We start from the raw sequence: 12,163 nt of genomic DNA, 5'->3' as shown, positions 1-12,163 counted from the left end.
TAGAAATACATGAGAGTAAATTATCTGGTCATCTGGGTATCACTAAGACCATCAGACTACAGGGTGATTCAAAAGTCGCAGTACACCCTTTTATTTCAAAAACTCTACAGGAATTGGGCCGATTGGCCGATTTCAAGATGGCGCCCATGTTTGGTACATACCGTAAAAGATAGACCACGTCACCCATACCTTACTGGAGTATTCAGGTTTCCCAATTTCCTGTAGAGTTTTTGAAATAAAAGGGTGTACTGCGACTTTTGAATCACCCTGTATAGTCCCATTCAGTATGGTTGCCATCCCTCAAACAAGTTGTCAATCAATTCATTCTTGCCTGTGAAACATGTTCTAGAACCAAGACTGCTAGAGATTCACCAGTATGTCATTTACTTCCTCTACCTATCCATAACATGATATCATATTAATATCAAACAATAAGCGGGTATACTTCCTTAGGGTGCTTCCCCAATCGCAGTTACAACAATAAGCAGATACTGTCACTGCTAATAATGGTCAAAACTAAAAAATACAGAAGAGCGCTGGTTGTAATATGATTTAGATATAGAGTCAATGTGGGGAACAAAGAATAACCATGGTGACCGTCTGCCAATGGTGTGAGCAGCAATTCAAAGTTCTTTTTAGGGAAGGGTAAGAGGGTTGGAGGTAGTCCACATGACGTGACTGTGCCTCTGTGTTGTATGAGTGGTGATGCGCACACTGTGCTGACTTGGACTGTTTGGAGGTAGGTACATGTGTGATCATATTAGAACTTATCAGCACATGGAAAGCACCAGTGTGCCAATACCTTATGTTGTGTCCTAGCTGCACTGCATTTTGCTAGCAATTACCATATGCATGATGTATTTTAAATGAGGAAATAACATGTTAGTAAATACAGTTAAACATTCATTCAATGGCAAGCACTGCATTCTGAATTCAAAACCAAAGCCCCTGCTGTTCTTGTTACAATGAGAGTCCATTCACATGTGTGGGGTTTTCCTTTGACCCTCACACATTTCAAATGCAGAAAAATAAAACAAATGATTTCCTATAACGCTGTTCCCACTGTGCATGTCCATTGATTATCTTGTGACAGCAGGACACCATCATTCAAATTCACAGACATATAAAATATATGTTGGCAAAAAGTCCCTAATTTTCCAGATCCAGATTTTTCAAGGTTTGTTCCTTAATTGATTTGTAAGTGTCCCTTCTTTGTTTATATTGATCAACTGTACACAACTCCTATCCTGTATATTCAATGTAGTTATTGCTATTTATTCATGTTATGTGATTGTTATCATTTAATATATATTAGTCTAGCACAGGCCTGACCAACCTGTGGCTCTCCAGGTGTTATGAAACTACAAGTTCCAACATGCTTTGCCAACCATTGGCTTACTGTCTACTGGCAAAGCATACTAGGGCTTGTAGTTTCACAACACCTGGGGAGCCACAGGTTGGCCAGGCCTGCTCTATCGAATGCAAATTACATTACAACCGTATGCAGTAAATGTCATGATGATTGTAGTGCACCAACCAGTGCTGGAAACGGGTAATGATAGACCCAGGTGCAAAAATATATTCCCATCTCAACCTTGCTGGCAAACTCATTATTTTCTAAAACTTCCACCCAATTATGCTAATCATCCTAGTTCTTGTTGGCATCTTTTCCACCTCACATCACTGCAAAAAGCATCACAAGCCTTCACACCATCCCCATCTAGGCTTTCATTGAACCTGTTGCTGGAGCTCCAATTTCACATCACCTTGGTTTACCTTTGCTTGTACAGAGCTAATCAGTCCCTTTATGTAGCTTTATGTATAATTTATAATACTGCATTTTACCAACTGTTGCCCTCACACATTATGTCCCATTGTAACCTGCTGGTGTTCTTAAATACCTACTGTAAAGTTTTAATGTGTATCTGTATAATAGATACCAAACCTGTAAAAATATTTTAAGGAACGAGGAGGCTGCCCTGCTTGTTTGGGCACAAACGAGCGTCTTATGGTCCGAAAAATACGGTACAAGCAAAAAACAAAACTGTCTTATCAAATTCACACCCGTCTTTACATGCATATACTTATTTGTCCAATTGTCTTCCTTTCATTCTATGTACTTCAGTTTAGGTAAATACCAGAAAAAGCTGTCTAGCAACAAATAGAATTCTCATGTAGGGTTTGGACATACAACAAAAAATTGGTTCAGTGCACAAAATGTATTGCCTTTACTGCATAGGTGACAATACTGCAGTTAAACATGGCCACTGAGGATGGTTGCACACTCACAGAGCTCCCATCCTCAATCCTCACAATCGGCCCCCATGTGATTACTTAACCACCTCACTTGGCAGTGGCAATGTGGGCCTCACTCCCAGCCCAAGGACCTCCACTATATGATTTTTGTGGCTCTTCGTCAAACACAACACTCTCCCAGTTCCACCCTTAATGTTGCCCACTATCTAGCACCCAGGACACCCAATTCTTCATTAGGCCTTCTCCCCTCAAAAATGAGAAGCAGTGACTTCAGACGCTGGAGGTGGAATTCCTAGCCCCACGCCACTGCTTTGCTGCTACAGTTCTTCATGCGAAGGAGGTTAGGCCTTCTGTGGATGCACTGGAGGCCAAAAGGGGGCTTCTGTTCACTCACTGCCTGCTCTGTCTGCATCCAATTGCTCCTCACCTGAGCTGAGCAGACCTACTTTGCCTGCAAAATGGAACTTGCAGTACTTCACCCTATTCAGAAGACCTTTGTTGGCCACTCGAGACTGCCTATGGGGCACTGTTGCCATTACCCTGTTCCCTGGCTTGTACTTTCTCAGAGACATGGACATTATCACCACTGCAACCTACCCTCTTGCAACTCAGACTGTTTAATCTCCACCACCTCAGCTACCAGCCTGTTCCCTAAGCCTAATGCACAATTTGCTCTTATTGGCTCTCATTATGCCATCCCTCTAGAGTGTAAGCTCTCTACTTTGTCTACCTTGTATGCCTCTAGTTGTGTCTATTGCTGAATATTTATCTGACATTAATTTTTTCTGTTAATTGCATTCATACATTTACTATTCTGCACAGCTATACACCATACCTGTTATTTGGCTTATGCTGATTTTTTTTCTGTATACCATTTGATTTGTTCTGTTAATTTCACCCTTACATTAATTATTCTGCTCAGGTGTACCCATGTACATGTTTTGTATATCTTATCTATATGATAATGCCAGGCGCTATGGAATTTGTGGCACCATATAAATAAACCATAATGATGATGACGACAATACAGTATATGCAGAAATAATTATTACTTGGAGATTGTTTCTGTTACCTCTTAATATAATTTCTGGAGCCATAACTCAACTAAACCCACCTTAAATGTAATTAGTGACATTAACCAAACTTTTCACATTTTAGCCTATCCTGTTGTATCTTAATGTGTAAATTATACACTGTGTTAAATAATTCAAAAGAAAAGCTCAATGAAACAGCAGTAGTATTTACTGTGCTCACAAAAATGTAATTTAAGCCATACTGGCCAGTGACACATGTTGAATTTTCAATGGGGTATACATACCTCCCAACTTTGTCCCAAAGGTAATTGGTATAAATGTAATTTACATGAGTATAAGACAACACCCTTATCAAGATTTCTTACTTGTAGGCAAACCTTATTCTCATATGTAAACACACCTTTGTTTTTAGATGCCAACAGCCATATATATTCATGCAAGCTTTAAAAGTATCTCAATTTACTTCTGGGAAGTTTCAATGCAATGAAACTGGATTACTGTTTTTAAAAAGCCCATTCATTTCTATACTGGGCAACATGTGATTTGCTATGAACATTTAGCCAGTTATACTTACACTATGGTGAACTGCCATGGTAAAAAAAACATATGGGTTTGTGACTCCACTTTAAACTGCTTTTATTATTACCAACCCCCATGTTTTGGTTTTGGATGTGGTTTTGGTTTTAATACGCGTTTGTGTTTTGGTTTTGTGACAGGTTAATTACTAACACTGTTTACTAACTAGTTTTACAAAGTTTTAATAATTGTCTTTAATACTCACTTTTTTTATGTTCATTCGGATTCTCTTCAACCATCTTGTTCTTTAGGTCGGACCACTTTGTTTGAATCTGGAACTTTGTGCTATTTTTACCAAGTTTTTTGAGCAGCAGATTTAGGAGCTTCTGCATAATTTCTTTTGGTGATTAACTTTTCAATAATTCTACTTTTGACAGTCGTAATCGAGCTGGTCCAGCACTCTCACCATTATTTCCATCTCCCTTGGACTCATTGGCTTGGCCCTTTTAACCTCCCCCAACTGCATCACTTCTTCTTCTCCATCCTCTCCACCTCTCCATAACTTCTTTCACGCATCTGTTCATCTGTTGTTTATCACGTACCGGTGGCGACAGACTTGCTCCTCTATAATTTTATAGACACAGACATGGGCAATCACAGTTGGTTTGGACAGTCACGGCAGCTGTAGCAGCAAAATGCTCAGAGTTGAGCATTGTTGGTGAACGTTCATTCATCTATAGTGTTTGCAGCTGTGTCGGAAGAATTTCGGCTGAAGTTTCCATAGTATAGGAATGGATAAAACTATTTATTTACCTTATTTAATTGCTATTAGAGCAAAATAAGTTCTTTATAGCATGAGAGTTTTTGCATGTTTTCGGGTGTGTATGTAAATTACGTGTTTTTTTTAGAAAAACATTAAAGATGGCATCTGACAAAACTGTAGAGCTCATGAAGGACTTCATTGAGGCCTACAGGTCCCATATCTGCTTGTGGAAAACAAAATCAAAAGAGTACTCTAACAGGCAAAAGCGGAGCTTGGCTTTGGATGACATGGTGAAAGTGAGCCTTCCCCATTATTCAGGAGCAACTGTGGAGTAGGTTAAGGGGAAGATCCAGAATATTGACACTGTATTCAAAAAAAAAACTTAATTGTCACACTTAGGGGCTATGAGAACGTCCTGAAAGGTTGCTCGGGTTGGTGCTACCCTCTTAGAGGTGCAGAATCTAACGGAGAGGGAGGTGTTCACCAGTGACTCCCGCAAGGAGGTATGGGCTTAGCGGATCCTTAACTGTACGTCGCGGTCCTCACAGAGGGTTATGAGCGAACCAGGAAGGAAAATCTTGTATGCAGGGATTGGAGATTCAAGGAAGGAATGGTGGGGCATGGGAGCCCTAGAATCTGGTTGGCTGGTAAGTGAGATACTTGCAGCTGTGGTAGCTCTGGAAGTTCTGTGGAGCTGGGAAGCTCTTAGAACCAGGATGACCAAGAGGTGAGATGCTGTGCTACTGTGGTTGCCGTGGAAGTCCTGTGGAGCTGGGAAGCCCCTAGAATCAGGATGACCGAGAGGTGAGATGTCCTGCAACTACAGTTGCCGTGGAGCTGGAAAGCCCCTATGGTCAGGATGACTGAGAGGTGAGATGTTCTGCAACTGCAGTTGCCGTGGAAGTACTATGGAGCTGGGAAGCCCCTAGAATCAGGATGACTGATAGGTGAGATGTTCTGCAACTGCGGTTGCCGTGGAAGTCCTGTGGAGCTGGTAAGCCCCTAGCATTAGGATGACCGAGAGGTGAGATGTTCGGCAACTTGTCTGTAGCGGAATGAAGCACCAGGCGTCAGGTGCAGAGTGCTAGCGAGACCTTCTGACAGACAGTCAGGAAACATCGAAAATGAATGAAGGAATATCACAGCAGTGGGATACTGCAGATAGCATAGAGAAATTGGAGCCAAATCCAGAGAATGACTGCTCAGCAGGAGAGACCTGAAGATCTGACACCGTTTGCCTGTAGGAGATGTCTTTAATAGTGGAGCAAGCCAGCTGATTGGCCAGACAGTTCGACTAGTGAAGGTTCCGGGTCTGCGCATGCGCAGAACCCGGCAAGATGGTGACTGCACAGGAGAGCTGCGGCGTTCGTCCAGAGAGATGCCGCTGGTGATGAACAAGTGACTGACAGTGAGAGCGCTCGTCTGAGATCAAGGAATCTGAGTCGTGACAGTACCCCCTATTTTAAAGGTGGCCACTGAACACCAAAAACCAGGTTTCCTAGGATGTTTAGAATGAATTTTTTTTTACCAGAAGGGGTGTATGGACATCCAAAGAATCAATCCAGGTGTGTTCTTCAGGGCCAAAGCACTTCCAATTCACGAGTCTCACCCAAGATAACTTGGAGTCTAGGATTTGACTGATTTCAAATTCTTCACCATGCGTTGTGGGGAGAGGAGATGCTCTGTTGGATGAGAACTGGTTGATGATGAGAGGTTTTAGTAAAGAAATGTGAAAAGTGTTGGAGATGCGCAGAGAGGCAGGAAGCTTCAGTTTAACAGATACAGGGTTAATAACCTGAAGGATTTTGAAAGGCCCAATGAATTGGGGTGGAAACTTCACACAAGGTACCCTAAGGCGGATGTTTTTTGTGGATAGCCACACTTTATCGCCAATTTTCAATGGATGGACAGCACAACGTTTCTTATCGGCAAAGTGCTTATAGCGAGAGGTGGTTTTCTTAAGGCACTTGAGAGTTTAAGCCCAGATGGAACGGAAATCACGGTGAAGATTATCCACTGCAGGCACCTTGGTGGGTAGGAGGTCAGCAGATCTGGAAAGATTTGGAGTCTTGGGATCCAGAATAAGTTGGTAGGAGGGTTCAGTTGACTCTGGCTCGTGGACAAATGCTCGAGAGAGAGAGAGAGCGTCAGTTTTCGTATTGTCTAAAGGTGATGTGCAAGTTAAAGCAGGAGAAAAAGAAGGACCAGCGTGCCTGCCGAGGGTTTTAAGCACTGAGCTGATTGAAGATAGAGCAGGTTCTTATGGACAGTGATAGGAAACTGAGAGCCTTCCAAAAGATACCTCAATTCAGAGAGTACTAATTTCATGGCAAGAAGTTCCTTATCCCCGATAGTGTTTTTTTTCCGTTGGTAGGAATTTACGGGAGAAAAAAGCACAAGGGTGTCACTCACCGGAGTGTAAAAGCGTCCACTCTGGTACGTGGTTCTCCATCTTTCCCGCTCACACCTGTGTGGAACCGCGGCTGTCTGCCATCCTGTCGCACTGGGCATGCGCAGGTCCCTTTAACAACTACACCTGACCACTAATGTGATTGATGGATCAATCACCCCTCCCTACTTAAGGCACCTGCAGGTAGTGGCCTGATCTTGAAGTCTCACTCCCAGTGAACTTCTATAGGTGTGTGCAGTTTCCAAATTGCTTCCAGCTCTATTCCTGTGTGCAGTTTCCAAACTGCTTCCAGCTCTACTCCTGTGTGCAGTTTCCAAACTGCTTCCAGCTCTACTCCTGTGTGCAGTTTCCAAACTGCTTCCAGCTCTACTCGTGTGTGCAGTTTCCAAACTGCTTCCAGCTCTACTCGTGCTTCAGCTTCCACGCTGCTCCCTGCTCAACTCAGCGGCGGTCCCCATACCGCTACAACGCTTCACTTCTCAGCTGATTCCGGATCTACACAACTGGGTATGCTCTACTGACTATTACCTATTGCCTATTTGCTCGCATACCAGTTGTATCCATTGTTGTTTGCTGCACAGGGTACAAGTACCCATATAGACTGTTACTGCATTGCTTCATTTAGGACAAGCTTTCACTCAAGCTACGATATCTCCTCACGCTACTACTTAGCATTATTGTGCATATCTGCTGTGACCAGCTTCTCCTCCCTGCAAGGCATCTACTCCATACAGACTATTCATTGTGCCTTCCATCTCTGCCTCACAAGACATTGCTCTACTCGCGCTGTTTCCATACAGCCACAGTTTGCTTTTCAACTTCACTCTCCTGCACATGGACAAGTCCTCATTCCTTCTCACAGCAGTGGTACAACTTGCTGCACGCAGACCACTGACTTCCCTGCTACCTACCCGCACCTGGACAAATCCTCCTATCACAGCGGTGGTACAACTTGCTATACGCAGACCACTGACTACCCTGCTTCCTACCTGCACCAGTACTATTCTTCCCATCACTGCAGTGGTACAACTTGCTGTACGCAGACCACTGACTCCTCCTCTACCTACCATCACCTATCCACGTCCACTCCTCGTGTCTACATTATCTTCAGCCTCCAGTTTACTGCTCCAAGTCGCTGACTTTCCTCTAACCATAGCTGCAAGTCACTGACTCCCTTAGACTATCTCTACTCTCCTGCTGTTGTGTCGCTCCAATCATTCACCTGCCGGCTTTGAGGTGCGTGCCATAATCCCGCCTCTCTAGCAGAGTTCCATCTGGTGAAACTCGGGTAAGCAACTCCTAGTGCCCGTGACAGTAAGATCAGGCCCTGACAGACCCAGGATTGGAACCAACAGCTAAGGAGATGCTGCAGCATCTGATCACTCGGGTAGAACAACAGGATGTTCGGCAGCAACATCTGTTCCAGTGTTTCCAGACTCTGGCCACCCGAGGAGTTCCTCTACAAACTGTTTCAGCGACTGTTGAACCTCAAGCACCTTCTCCTTCCCCAGTGCCATCCCAGGTGTCTACTGCTTCCACGCTACACCTGCCTACTCCCTCAAAATATGATGGAGATCCCAAGACGTGTAGAGGTTTTTTGAATCAGTGCTCTCTCCATTTCGAGCTTCAACCTCACCATTTTGCCACTCACCGTGCCAAGATTGCCTACCTCATTTCTCTGTTTTCCGGACAGGCTCTTGCGTGGGCCTCCCCTCTGTGGGAGAGAAATGACCCCCTATTGGAGGATAGTGCACTCTTCATTTCCACGTTCCACAAAATTTTCGATGAACCTAGCCGCGTTGTCTCTGCGGCTTCCAGCATTCTCCGACTACGCCAAGGATCACACTCTGTGGCCCAGTACGTCATTCAGTTTCGGATACTCGCCTCTGAACTACAGTGAAACACCGAGGCCCTGATAGCTGCCTTCTGGCAGGGTCTGACGGATAAGATCAAAGACGCACTGACCACACAAGAGTTACCCTCCTCCTTGGACGATCTAATTTCCCTATGTCATAGGGTAGACATGAGATTCTGTGAGAGGGAGTCTGAAAGAACAAGCACCTCTAAGGGGTTCACTCGCCCATCACCTCAAGTTCGTCACCTTCCCCCTCCAGTGGAACCCATGGAGGTAGGACGTTCTAAGTTAACATCTAGAGAGAGGGATCGACGAATACAAAATAGACTCTGCATCTATTGTGCTGACACTACTCACAGCCTGAACTCATGTCCTAAGAAGTCGGGAAATGCCAGGCCCTAACCACTTCTGGAGAGGTAAGGTTAGGGTCCATGGACTCCTCTCCATCTTCTATGGATTCCAAAGTGTGTGCATTTGATGTTACCATCTTCTCAGCCACAAAATCTTTTATCTCTCAAGCACTTCTGGATTCCGGCGCTGCCGGCAACTTTATCTCCAGTGCTCTTGTTAACCAGTGGTCCCTACCAGTGGCCCCGTTAAAAACCGCCATAGCGGTCACCGCTATAGACGGCTCTCGCATCATTAATGGACTTATCACCCACTGTACGACTCCTTTGACCCTTCAAATTGGAGCCTTACACCGAGAGAAATTCTCTTTGCTGGTCCTTCCTGCTACTACTAGTCCCATCGTTCTTGGCCTTCCATGGCTTCAGCTTCATTCACAAGTTGATTGGAGTACTCCCCAAGTCACATCCTGGGGCCCGGATTTTCATCTTAGATGCCTAACCTGAGTGGTACCACTCAAAATCAACAGATCATCTATAACACCTGGTCCTTCGTGTCTTCCTCCACAGTATGCCCCGTTCGCTGACGTGTTCGATAAGGTGCAATCTGAACGCCTGCCACCTCATCGGGCATGGGATTGTCCCATAGATTTACTACCTGGCAAAAACCCTCCTAGGGGCCGTGTTTACCCTCTCTCGCTACCAGAGACACAGGCTATGTCAGAGTATATCAAGGACAACCTTCACCGCGGATTCATTCGACCTTTCAGCTCTCCCGCTGGAGCGGGCTTCTTTTTCGTGAAAAAGAAAGATGGGACCTTAAGACCCTGCATTGATTATCGGGGGCTCAATGCCATAACCGTAAAAAATCGGTACCCGATTCCTCTTATCACCGAACTCTTTGATCGTATAAAAGGTGCTCAGATTTTTACCAAACTTGATCTCCGTGGCGCTTACAACCTAATCCGGATCAAGTCAGGCGACGAATGGAAGACAGCATTCAACACCAGGGATGGGCATTACGAATACCTAGTTATGCCCTTTGGACTGTGTAATGCCCCAGCTGTCTTCCAAGGATTCGTGAACGAGATCTTCCGGGACCTATTATACGTGTGCATTGTAGTCTATCTGGACGACATTTTAATCTTCTCTCAAGATCTTGTCTCCCACCATCAACATGTGGCAGAAGTTATCTCCAGACTGCGGAAGAACCTCCTATTCTGCAAATTAGAAAAATGCTCCTTCGAATTATCCCAAATTCCATTCTTGGGATACATCGTGTCCGGAGTAGGTCTGGAGATGGACCCAGACAAAGTTAATGCCGTTCTACTTTGGCCCCAGCCAACTACCCTCAGGGCTATACAACGCTTCCTGGGGTTTGCGAATTATTATAGACATTTTATCCTGAACTTCTCATCTATTGCTTCTCCTATTGTGGCCCTGACCAAGAAGGGCGCCAATACTAAACACTGGTCCTCCGAGGCCCTTCACGCTTTCCAAAGCCTTAAAGAAGCATTTTCTACCGCCCCTGTTCTTCAGCAGCCTGACGTAAACCTTCCCTTCTTTCTCGAGGTGGACGCCTCCAATGTCGGACTAGGAGCTATTCTCTCCCAAAGATCTGAGCAACAGAAATTCCATCCTTGTGCCTTCTACTCCCGGGGTCTTCTACCCGCGGAAAAGAACTACACCATCGGTGACAAAGAACTGTTGGCAATAAAAGTCGCATTGGAGGAGTGGAGATATCTACTGGAGGGGGCTCATTATCCGGTAACCATCTTCACCGACCACAAAAATCTCCTCTATTTACAAACAGCCCAATGTCTAAACCCTCGACAGGCGAGGTGGTCACTTTTCTTTTCTCGCTTCGAACTCATTATAACGTTCAAACCTGCTGCAAAGAACAGGAAAGCAGATGCTTTATCCCGGGCATTTGCTCCTCCTTCTGACATCTTGGATTCTTCCGATCATCCTATACTGGATCCCAAATGTGTGACTTTGGCCACTTCGTCCACCAATTGTCACGGAGGTGACTTTAGTACCTGCAAGTATTGGCTCAGCTACACAAGGAGGCGCGGAGTCTAACACGCCGCTGGTATTCACCAGGGACCCCCGCAAGGAAGTTTGGACTTCGCAGCGAGCGACGTGCAGGTCGCGGCCCTCCCAGATAGCTACTTGCGAGGTAAGGGCAAATTCGTAGTTGTACAGGCCGAGTCAGAACCAAGCGGGCAGATAAAGTACCAAATCAGGAGGCAGAGGATAGCCAGCAGGCCAAGGTCAATCCGAAATAACAAGACAGGACACAGGGAGAATCCAAAAGCGAGGTCAGGAAGCCGGGTCAGTAACAGGAATCAACAGATAGGATATAATGAAGGTATAGCTGGAACGCTGGAGGCTAGATAACTAGTTGCTCTGGCATCCTAGTGATGTCAGAGCAGGATATATATAGAGAGTCCTTATCTCTCATTGGTGGGCAGTGATTCGGCGGTCAGACAGCTGGCCGCCGACAGGAAGCCTCAGCAGCGCGTCCCATTGTCATGGCGACGGGCGCGCATGCGCACCGCCGGAAGACGCGTCTCCGTTGCCTAGCTCAGAGGGACAGACGTCCGTCCCTGCTTAGCGTGGAGGCGCGGGGACGGCGTCTGACACCAATGTGCTACCGTTTGGGAGAACTCTTGTTCCGCCATCTCTACGCAAGAGAATATTGTCATTGTACCATTCTTCACGCTTCTCTGGACATTCTGGTGAACGAAAGACTTTTGAGATCCTTTCCCGGAGTTATTGGTGGCCTTCTATCATAAAGGATGTCAGAGAATTTGTGGCCGCTCTCAATTTAAGTCTTCCCGCAGAACACCAGCGGGATTGCTCCAACCACTACCTATCCCTACCAAACCTTGGACCCACATAAGTATGGACTTTGTCACCGGTTAAAGGTTAAAGATAAGGGAATCGCCTAAACATTCTGGGAGGGTAAAAAGTTAGCATTTT

The sequence above is a fragment of the Mixophyes fleayi genome, chromosome 5 (genome assembly GCF_038048845.1).
Source record: "Mixophyes fleayi isolate aMixFle1 chromosome 5, aMixFle1.hap1, whole genome shotgun sequence".
Lineage (NCBI taxonomy): Eukaryota > Metazoa > Chordata > Amphibia > Anura > Limnodynastidae > Mixophyes > Mixophyes fleayi.
Note: the sequence above shows the minus strand (reverse complement) of the source record.